This window comes from Perissodus microlepis, chromosome 23 (assembly GCF_051167445.1).
Source record: "Perissodus microlepis isolate ML-2025 ecotype Zambia chromosome 23, ASM5116744v1, whole genome shotgun sequence".
Lineage (NCBI taxonomy): Eukaryota > Metazoa > Chordata > Actinopteri > Cichliformes > Cichlidae > Perissodus > Perissodus microlepis.
The window spans coordinates 378,160-390,496 of NC_140482.1; positions in this window are offsets into that span (position 1 = coordinate 378,160).

Here is a 12,337-nt window from a genome sequence, read left to right on the forward strand (position 1 = left end):
AGTAGTTGACTAATATCAGGAGCCAAAAGGAAACAAAAACAACAACAACCCCAAACGAAACTAATATTTCAGATGCTGGAAAGAAATGATTACAGTTGTTCAAATTTGCTGTCACCGAGTTAGATGTGATACATGTACATCAATATTACATGTAAAAAGTAGAAAACTGAAAATAAATCTGAAATATAAAAATTAACTGGTTCTTATATAAAACCTTTCTACTCTCTACAACTTGCCTCATTCACCCAATCACTTTTTTTTTTTTTGTAAGTGCTTTCTATCTAACAGTAATACGCATTCATCCTCCCGATGGATGCATCGGAGAGCAACTTGGGGTTAGTATCTTGCCCAAGGATATTTGGCATGCAGGCTGGAGCAGGCGGGGATTAAACCAGCAACTTTCTGATTAGTAGGTTTCCTACCTGAGCTACAGAAACCCCAATTTGTGGTGCTTTGGAAACAACACGTTCTCATCCCAACAGGTAACGATGCTACAAATCATCGGTATGTGTAAATGTGTTTTTTGTTCTAATCATGAATCGCTTTGTAAAACACTACCTGATAGGGTTAAGGTTAAAGTTATGGATAGAGTTAATGTTAGGAGCCTCTGCTCCAAGTGTGTGTTACTGCTGCGAGCAGCGTTCGGTTGTTTTCAAATGGGAATCTGGAGCATCTCATAAGGATGCGGAAAGATACCTTTCACGTTACTATGAGATGCCTCAGGCCATGACAAACTGTTGGTATGTTACGTGTTGGGAATAAGAACTGAGGGCAGCTGTATTTGGGCCTTCATTGGCTAGGGGTAAGGAAATGTGGCTTCCAGTAATTGTCCTGAACATACACCTGAAAAAATTTCAAAATCAGAAAAAAAGCGTCAAAGTAATCTTAAAATGTGTAATGTGCTTGTTACTCTGCTACAACTGGGATCATGTACCGCATAAAAAGACTAGATAGTCTATGTGATGTGGATGCTAGAGCGAAAGCCATGGTTGATATTTGACCTTGTAGTATTTTATAGTTGCCTTCCTGGAGCCAAATAGAGAAACAAATGAAGGCCCCAATTGCAAGAAGATGCTAGCATAAAACAAGCAATATAAAGACAACATATTTTGATCAAATAGCGCTGCAGTCATTGTCTTCATACTGGTAGTGATGATGCATTTCTGATAAATGCCTGTAAAAGAAAGACTAACCATATATGGTGCTCAGTGGTGAAACTGCTTTGTAAGTTCCTTACAAACCATTTTATACTGATTAAAGAACCAGAAATGAGAATGCTATATCTGAGCAGAGATAAGCAACGGACAGCTGTGAAAGTAAGATATTCAAATTCACTGAGCCAAAGACGCAGCTACAGAACTCATGACTCAAGAGTTTGCAAAATATATCCTTTCAAGAAACAAAGTTAAAAATGAGCTTATTGTTCATTATGATAGCGAGCGATATTCCACAGGGCATTGACAGATCCAAACCACTTCACACACTTTAGAATTAATCCTGAACAGCTCACCACAACATTGTTTTCTCCACGGGATCTGCACACAGGAAAATAAATAATGATGGGACATACTGAACATTTGTGGAGAAATCCAGTACGTTTTTTATGAAGCACGTATCAAGGCTTGCTTATTTAAGAGTGAGTAATGTCTCTGATAAGAAAATTATTAGAGTCTTGCTGTTTCAGAAAGTGGTTTGAGTGCTGGTGTGATTAATGACCATATACAGTGGTCCCTCGTTTATCGCAGGAGTCACTGATAGGTGAAATCCATGAAGTAGCCAACTTTATTTTTTACAATTATTATAGATGTTTTAAGGCTGTAAAACCCCTCACTACACACTTTATACACTTTTCCCAGGCAGGCATGAACATTTTCACACTTTTCTCTCTTGTTTGAACACTCTCAAAGTTCAAATCTTGTAGAAAAATAAGTCCAGTGTTATAGAAGGAAACCAAAGGCACCCGCCGGTGACGATGTTTTGTCGACATTGTTGTGTTTGTTGGGGAGAAAACTTACAAACATACAGTACAGCACGTCAGAGTCACACTGCTAGCGATCAAAGCTTTATGTAAATTTGACCAGCTGAACGCATTCTGTACTGTACAGGAGACACAACACGAGATTGATTGACAATGGTCTAATTGTCTACAGCCAGTCAGGACGCAGAATACAATGCACTTAAAAAAATAAATAAAAAATGCAACAAAAAAGAAAAAATCAGCGAAACAGTGAGGGACCACTGTATCTGCTATTGGATCCCTGCAAAATTCCTCTGCTCATGTTGGAGATTCACCTTTTTCACCTCTTTTTTTGTGTTGTGCCAAGCAACTGGGGTACAACAACACCTAATCTATATAATCTAAGCAGAGGTGCATCTATCCAAATCTTTACAGGCTTTCTGTGGGATAGCCTTAAACCCCTGCCTACTTAGTACCACGTGAAAGGGTTTTTCTCCAGAGATGGAGAGGCTATTACCAAAAAGAGAAACCGGCTGAGCCAAGGCACAGCGGAAAAAATATTATTTTTAATTAAACTTTATTTTTATACAACCAAATCACAAAGGTGCTTTATATTGTAAGATAAAACCCTACAGTAATACAAGGACAACAGAAGACCCCAACAATTATATGAACCCCTATGAGCAAGTAGGGTGACACACAAGCAGGTAGGGATGGCATTCTCAGTATCACTTATCAATATGATTCTCTTATTGATTCTTATTGGGTTGTAATTGGCTCCATGTTGAGATCTACAACCATCTCTAAGCAGCATATTAAAGGCATTACATTCATGCAGATTAATTGCATGCTGTGGGTCAAATGTTTGTGCATGTTGGAGGCATGCACAAACAGTGGCTGACCTCAATACTGGGGAAACATGAACCTAGTCAAAAAAGTAATGCATTACACAGAACAGTGTTCTTAAAAGTATTGCAATGCATTATTTACTCATTACATCTGTCATTTTTTACAGTGTGGTATGTTGGAGCAGCAGTTTATCGGCAGCTGAGAGGAAGAGGTTGGATAAACTCATCAGGAAGGCCAGCTCTGTTCTGGGATGCACCCTGGACCCAGTACAGGTGGTGGGAGACAGAAGGACTCTGGCCAAAATAACATCTCTGATGGACAGAGTCTCCCACCCCATGCATGTAGATGTTGCTGAACTGCAGAGCTCCTTCAGTGAGAGACTGCTGCATCCTAGACGCATGAAGGAGCGTTTCCGTAGGTTCTTCCTCCCTGCAGCTGTCAGACTGTACAATCAGAACTGTTCCCAACAAACATGGATGTTTACATCAATGCTGTAACTGCAATAAGTTAGTTAATTAACCAATTCGCACTACAACCTGGTTTGCCTCTTACCTGTAATTATTTTTATTTAATTTAATAACTGTACAGTACTCTCTGTTTATAGTAACCATTGTCCTTAATGTAAATATGTAAGAAAAATTGTGTATGTTTCTGTTCCGTGTCCTGTGTACTGTTTGTTTGTATATTTGTCTTTTTGGCTGCTGTTACAACCAAATTTCCCCTTGTGGGACAATTAAAGGATTATTCTATTCTATTCTACTTTTGTGTTACTCTGTAAAATAGCTGAAACACATTGTCACATTATAACCAGTAACAGTATAAACCTTAGGAAACAGTCCCACACACCAGCACAAATCCCGATCCTAATGAGGACACACATATGAACTTTCTCTTAGTATTTAGGTATGAACACAATGTAACAATGAAAGCCAGCCTTTAAAGCGATCGCCACAGTGATTCTACTTTAGAAACACGAACAGGTAGAAATGGAGGCGTCAAGCCTGATCGTTCAACCTGATTGTTTGGCCTGCAAATATGCAAGAAAACATTTTTTTTCGTAAAACAGTAGAAAAGCCAGCTATGAGTGACAAACTACATTTGCGTGATGCTGTGGTCATGTGGTATTAAGTTTCTGAAACACAAACAGAGAAGTGGTACATTTTCTTAGAACTGGTGCACTGGTGATGCAGGTGTTAATTTAAATGATTATAAGGCGCTGCTGCTGAAATGTATAAAAATCAAAGTGGCAAGAACCAAGTGTTCTTTGTTCCAGTTTGACTGACTTGAACGTAACAGCGTGTCTCAGCTACACTCTGCTCATCTCGAGTCTTCCCTCCTCATTTGGTAAGAATGTTTTGTTTGTATAATAAAAATAGGTACAATAAAAATATTTAATTCTCAACAGGCTCATGTTCTACACCTCCAAGGAAGTATAACAACCCTCTCTCCTGCCACACTTACCTACTTTTACAATCCAGACATGGGCTTAAAAACATGCTGACATTATCTGGGTTCTGTGAGCACACAAATCCTGCATAAGCTACCTGCATGTACAGTTTGAGACCAGTCTTTATGTTAGATAATCTTTCATTTTCATTCACACTGACTATCAGATGTTGCCTATTCAGTCATGTATTTGATTTATTGTAATCTTTCGCCAGCTTCAGAGCCTTTCACCTGCTGCTCCAGACGACCCACTTGTGCCTGAACCGCTGCAGGTTAACCAACCAACCAACAACCACTCATTCACTCATCAGTGAAACAAAAATAAGGTAAGTGTCCGGATTTGGTCTGTGCTGGATGCCTTTAAGTGCAGCAAAGGTCGTGAGGTTCTTGAGTTGAGTTTTATTCGTTTTTAGATGTGCAGTACAGATTTGTTATTACAGACCAAGCCACAATACACGAGGAGATGTGAGGAAAGCTTCCGGCGTTTACATTTATGATGATTTCATGTCTGAGTCGACATTTAAGTTCTTGCAAATTGTTTCATTGTGTGATGTAAAGATTTCTGGCTGGCGAACAGTTTGTGAAAAGACAAAATCAAAATTCTAATGTGTCTCACTATAAGACATTTAGATTCAACCGCAATTTAAGACTCAGCCCCTTAGTTCCAGTAAAAGATACTCTTAATGCTGTCTGTGAAGGTTCTCAATGGTTCTTAATGCTTCTACACACCAAAACACTTATGATACGTTCATGCTCCATAGTCTGTGGGAACAGTTTGGGGATGGCCCCTTCCTGTTCCAACGTCACTGCACACCAGTGCACAAAACAAGATCCATAAAGACATGGATGAGCGAGTTTGGCCTGCACAGAGTCCTGATCTCAACCTGACAGAACTGCTCATAAATAGAGCAGAGACTGCAAGTTAATGTGTGAGATCAGTGGCTGACCTCATAAATTCCCCATACACTCCTAAACGCTGTGGAAAGCATTTACAGGGAGGTCGACATCACATGGATTAAAAATAGGATGTAATTCAAGTTTATATGTGTGTGTGAAAGCAGAGGAACAGAATCTTTTGGCAATATAGTGTATGTAACAGTAGAATATGAATGAAGGGGAAGGAGTGTATGAGAAGTCCCTGAGCACCCAAAGACAAAAGCAAAGTAACTAAGCAATCATTCAGCAGCTGATCGGACGCTTCTCGCTGGGCTTGAAGCCAGAATAGGAGCAGGCTCAACAGGACAGGGCTGGGTGATAGTTGAAGCCTCTGCTTCCTGTTAGATTTGTATTGTTGGATTGTCATTTATGCTTAGAAATAGATATTTATATATGCTTAGAAGTATATAATCATTTGTAGATTGAAAGAATGTCTCATCCTAGGAGGTCTGTAACAACTCTGTGTAGCATGAAGAGGGGGGTGCGTTCACTCCTCTTCAGAGGGTTCTGGCATAGGTCACACACCTCCTAGGAGAGGTCGTATCTTCTCTTGCTGATATATGGTATAGCAAACACACGTATATCTGTATGAGTGTAAGAGCCTTTTGTTCAGATGGACCGCTAGACTCCTGGCACCAGCTTTGGGGAGTCTTCACAGGGTCACATCTTGACCCCACACACATACACACACACACACAGACAATGTATTCTTTGTCCACATGTATACCTATATGAAACCTCATATGTTAATGAACCTATGCATATTCATGTAACCACAATAAAAGGAGTGCTATGGGGAACCTGGCTGAGAGTCTGACGGAGGTCAAGTGGGTGGAACGACACTTGGCTCCAGGCAGGCCTCCCTCATGCATGAGTAACACAAAGAACTTTGCCTACTTGTGTCTTGCTTTTTGCTGTGTAGTAAATTGTCTTCAACGTTCCAGCGAACAGGTTTATGCTACAAACCTATCAGATTGTGATAAGGTTATAAAAAGTAAACAGATCTACAATGTTGACAACAGCTGTAAAGCTACCAACACGTTCATCCGTAGCACAACAAGTAAGATCAAAGTTATTTGTGATAAGGGAAAATTTGATCAAACACTTCAAATGACAAAAAGTCACGAAAAGGTCAAAGTTGTTAAGTGTGAACTAAAGAATGAGAGAGCCAGAAAACCCAGATGCCAGTATGCTGGTAAGCTCCTCACTAACAGATATGTTGCAGTTGCTTGTGAAAATAAAGTACCTGTACACTTTGCAGGAGACATTCTGGTCTTAGACGGCTAACAACTAGTGTTAAGTATGTTCAGGAAAGCCCCTAATATTATTTTTCTTTTCTCTTTGGTGGAAGCAAAACTTAGCTGTGAAGACTGTTAACCTGTAGCTAAATACACAATGAATTTGAATCTCTCTAAAACTGCAAAGTAATCACAGAACATCGAACGATTCCTGAAGCTCGTGTTGCTTTGAGTTTGTGGTCCAAAGCATTAACGTGTCGTAACAGTAACATGCTGCCACTTGTTCAGTGATTCTGTCATCAGCCATGGCTGGCTTGTGACGCAGTGCCAAAGGTGACTGTGTTTCTGTGATACTTTTACAGTCTGGGGGATGTCAATGACTAGTCTCATGATCACACACATTTCACTGAACACACATGGGCTGTTCCTCTGTCAGTCACAGCAGGGGGAAGACTGTCGCTTTTTTGTCTTTTTACCTTTGATTCTGTCATTTCTTTTGGAGCTTAGTAAATACCCTGAACACACGTTAGCCGCTTTTTAATTTCTTTCTTTGTTTTTAGCAGCACTCCAGGGCTGTGCGCTGCCCAGCAATTTTGTTTTTCAAAGCATGTTTCTTGTGTTTGAGCAATAAAAAAACGTTACTAAAAAAACCATCTGGTTACACGTCATTTTTCTTTATACTACCTGAGCTGGTACATAATAAATACATACATAATAATAAAAAATGTAATCGAGTTGGCGCATGGTAGTTTGTGTACAGCTGTTCTCAGTGTTTTCTCTCTGGGTTCAATGCACACATTGCTTGAATTTATAACATTATCAAAAAATAAATAAATTAACATAATAAAATTATACCAATGCATTTTTCCCATTTAGTCCATCATCAGCAATTAAAAAATGGCACTGCCTTTGTTGAATATTTGTCTTCATATCAAAATATTGTTCAAGCTGTGATCAGTTATTCACAAAAGAACTTCTATTGAATAGTTAAATTAGCTTTACAGTGTGAATATTATGGATCACTTTTTGTATCCAAATAAATGCTGTGCTCAGTTTTGCCTCCATAAAGTTCTACTATGGTAAGTGGCAGACATAATGCTAAATAATACAATAGTTCCTGGATACTTCCATTTATGTCTTCATCATCTGTCATCTGTCTGGTGAAGGTACAGACATTCTGTACTTCAGTAGAAGTAGAGATACTAGTGTTAAAAAATTACTCCAGTAAAAGGGCCTGCTTAAGTTTTATTGAAGTCCAGCAAAAGGCGATACAAACGTAAAACAGAATATAATAGAACTGCATGCTTTCCAGCATCATTACACATTTCATTCACGGTCGCTGCTCACAAGTGGCTGCGACTTTCCAGTCACCAGTCGAACACACAAACCAACAACAATTCTGCAGGAACCAGTAGAGACTTTAAGCTGGTGTTCCAGATTAACTGGCGTCGCAGATCAACTGGCGCTGGTCGAATAGATGTGTGGTAGACTTGCTTTTAAGGAGCCGCTACCGACAAACCAGCAAATAAACACGAAATATTTCATCTGTGACATTTGTGAGGTTACCTTAACAAAATATTTAAAAGTGTCGTGAGTTTACCTGGTGTTACTCCCATGCACGAGGTTGTGATTAGTAACAAACAGAGCCAGTGTGATTGAGTCGAGCTTGTGAGTGACTCATGTGTGTCTGTTGGTTTGTCATCTGTTTTTGAGCGTGGAGGAGAGTTAGAAATCTTTTGTTCTAAATCCAAGTTAGGAATATTCATGATTTAATTTCCAAAACTTGCATATGATCTTCAATTTGTAGCAGTTCTACTGACCATCACAGCAGCTGGAGCAGTCTCAAATGGAGGTCAGTCCACTACTGTCACCTGTGGCCAAGTGCCATAGCCTACTACTAGATTAACTTGTCACACATCCAGGCGCGTAATTTCCATGGGTGTTAGGGGGGTATTTGATTTGATTTGTAAAAAGAAAGTAAAATTATTAACATGATGGTTTTTGTTTTTGTTTTTTTTAGTTTTACAGGTTGCTTGCTTTGTTTTCTACTGAATACTCTTTAGACATCCCTTTAGACAAGTCTTTATGACACCCCCCCCCCCCCCAATAAAATTATGAATTATCTTGCATAAATAGCTTGTTGATTTTCTTTAATCATTTCAATTATTACCAGCAAAAAAGTTGCATGTTTAATAATCCGACCGGCTTTCTCTACCAAACCTATTTGCTGTATGTTTGTTAGCACAGTCGCTGGTGCTAACTAAAAACTTGCTAACTGAACTGAGACATCAGACATGAAAAGATGCGGACAGACAACACTATTTAATTGTTGGTTCAGACCAACCGCTTGTAAAAAGAAAAGAAGTCCTGACTAAAAGGAGGTAAATACCCATGTTGTTAAGTTAGGTGATGATATGTTGACTGGAGTTGGTCTCCTGTGAGGAAAAGCCAGAGGCTGCCAGTGATGTAGCCTACTGTCTAGGACCAATGTCCGTTTCACTGAATTGCAACTTAAGGAGCTGTTTGCTACAATACAGTCACACGTTTTGGCATTGTTTACCTATCTGCCATCCCTCCTGCTTAACTCTGTCATTGACAGCTAGCTGCTGATGGTTAGTTCAGAGCATAATTCAATTCAATTCAATTCAATTTTATTTATATAGCGCCAAATCACAACAAAAGTCGCCTCAAGGCGCTTCATAGATACAGAGAAAAACCCAGCAATCATATGACCCCCTATGAGCAAGCACTTTGGCGACAGTGGGAAGGAAAAACTCCCTTTTAACAGGAAGAAACCTCCGGCAGAACCAGGCTCAGGGAGGGGCGGCCATCTGCTGCGACCGGTTGGGGTGAGAGAAGGAAGACAGGATAAAATACATGCTGTGGAAGAGAGACAGAGGTTAATAACAGATATGATTCAATGCAGAGAGGTCTATTAATACATAGTGAGTGAGAAAGGTGACTGGAAAGGAAAAACTCAATGCATCTTGGGAATCCCCCGGCAGCCTACGTCTATTGCAGCATAACTAAGGGAGGATTCAGGGTCACCTGGTCCAGCCCTAACTATATGCTTTAGCAAAAAGGAAAGTTTTAAGCCTAATCTTAAAAGTAGAGATAGTTTCTGTCTCCCGAATCCAAACTGGAAGCTGGTTCCACAGAAGAGGGGCCTGAAAACTGAAGGCTCTGCCTCCCATTCTACTTTTAAATACTCTAGGAACAACAAGTAGGCCTGCAGAGCGAGAGCGAAGTGCTCTAATAGGGTGATATGGTACTACAAGGTCATTAAGATAAGATGGGGCCTGATTATTTTAGACCTTTGTATGTGAGATGCAGGATTTTGAATTCAATTCTGGATTTAACAGGAAGCCAATGAAGGGAAGCCAAAACAGGAGAAATATGCTCTCTCCTTCTAGTCCCTGTCAGTACTCTTGCTGCAGCATTTTGGATTAGCTGAAGGCTTTTCAGTGAGTTTTTTGGACATCCTAATAATAATGAATTACAGTCGTCCAGCCTGGAAGTAATAAATGCATGAACTAGTTTTTCAGCGTCACTCTGAGACAGGATATTTCTAATTTTAGAGATGTTGCGCAAATGGAAGAAAGCAGTCTTACATATTTGTTTAATATGTGCGTTGAAGGACATGTCCTGGTCAAAAATGACTCCAAGGTTCCTCACAGCGTTACTGGAGGCCAAGGTAATGCCATCCAGAGTATGAATCTGGTTAGATACCATATTTCTAAGATTTTCAGGGCCGAGTACAATAACCTCAGTTTTATCTGAATTAAGAAGCAGAAAGTTACCGGCCATCCAGGTCTTTATGTCTTTAAGACATTCCTGCAGTTTAACTAATTGGTGTGTGTTATCTGGCTTCATGGACAGATAGAGCTGGGTGTCATCTGCATAGCAGTGAAAATGTATGCTATGTCTTCTAATGATGCTGCCTAAGGGAAGCATGTATAATGTAAACAGAATTGGTCCTAGCACTGAACCCTGTGGAACTCCATAATTAACCTCAGTGTGTGAAGAGGACTCTCCATTTACATGCACAAATTGGAGTCTATTAGATAGATATGATACAAACCACTGCAGTGCAGTACCTGTAATACCTACAGCATGTTCTAATCGCTCTAATAGGATATTATGGTCGACAGTATCGAACGCTGCACTGAGGTCTAGCAGGACAAGCACAGAGATGAGTCCACTGTCAGAGGCCATAAGAAGATCATTTGTAACCTTCACTAAAGCTGTTTCTGTGCTGTGATGAGCTCTGAAACCTGACTGAAACTCTTCAAATAAACCATTCCTCTGCAGATGATCTGTTAGCTGTTTGACAACTACTCTTTCAAGGATTTTTGATATGAAAGGAAGGTTGGAGATTGGCCTATAATTAGCTAAGACTGCTGGGTCTAGAGATGGCTTTTTGAGTAAAGGTTTAACCACAGCCAGCTTGAAGGCCTGTGGTACATAGCCGACCATTAGAGATAGGTTGATCATATTTAAGATCGAAGAATTAATCAATGGCAGGACTTCTTTGAGCAGTTTTGTAGGAATGGGGTCTAAAAGACACGTTGATGGTTTGGAGGAAGTAATTATTGAAGTTAACTCAGAAAGATCAATTGGAGAAAAAGAGTCTAACTTAACATCAATGGTACTAAGAGTAGCTGTAGATAATATTACATCTGTGGGATGATTACTGGTAATTTTTTCTCTAATGATAAAAATTTTATTTGTGAAGAAGTTCATGAAGTCATTACTAGTTAACGTTAAAGGGATGGTTGGCTCAACAGAGCTCTGACTCTTTGTCAGCCTGGCTACAGTGCTGAAGAGAAACCTGGGGTTGTTCTTATTTTCTTCAATCAGTGATGAATAGTAAGATGTTCTGGCTTTGCGGAGGGCTTTCTTATAAAGCAGCAAACTATTTCTCCAGGCTAAATGATGATCCTCTAAATTTGTGACACGCCATTTCCTCTCCAGATTACGAGTCATCTGCTTTAGGGTACGTGTTTGAGAATTATACCACGGAGTCAGGTACTTCTGATTAGAGACTTTAGTTTTCACTGGAGCTACAGTATCCAGAGTCGTACGTAGTGAGGAGGTGAAATTATTAACAAGATAATCAACCTCTGTTGGGGTAGCGTTCAGATAGCTGCTCTGCTCAGTGTTGGTACAGGGCATTGAAGATGATAACAGTGGGTGGATTATATTCTTAAACTTAGTTACAGCGCTTTCAGAAAGACATCTACTTTGATAAAATCTACTCTCCACCGCTGTGTAATCAATTATTGTAAATGTAAATGTTATCAGGAAATGATCAGACAGGAGAGGGTTTTCAGGAAACACTGTTAAATGTTCAGTTTCTATGCCATATGTTAAAACAAGATCTAGAGTGTGATTAAAGTGGTGGGTGGGTTCTTTTACATTTTGAGAGAAGCCAATTGAGTCTAATAACAGACTAAATGCCATGTTGAGGCTGTCATTTTTAGCATCTACATGGATGTTAAAATCACCCACAATAATTATTTTATTTGAGCTCAGAACTAAATTAGATATAAAGTCTGAGAAATCAGACAGAAACTCTGTGTAAGGCCCAGGTGGACGATAGATGATAACAAGTAAGACTGGTTTCTGAGTTTCACAGCTGGGGTGGACAATGTTAAGCATCAGGCTTTCAAATGAATTAAAAGTCTGTCTTGGTCTTTCATTAATTAATAGGCTGGTGTGAAAAATTGTTGCCACACCGCCCCCTCGGCCTGTGCTTCGAGGTTTCTGGTAGTTAGAATGACTCGGGGGTGTTGATTCATTTAAACTAACATAATCATCCTGCTGCAACCAGGTTTCTGTAAGGCAGAGTAAATCAATTTGTTGATCAATCATTAAGTCATGTACTAACAGAGACTTGGAGGAGAGAGAC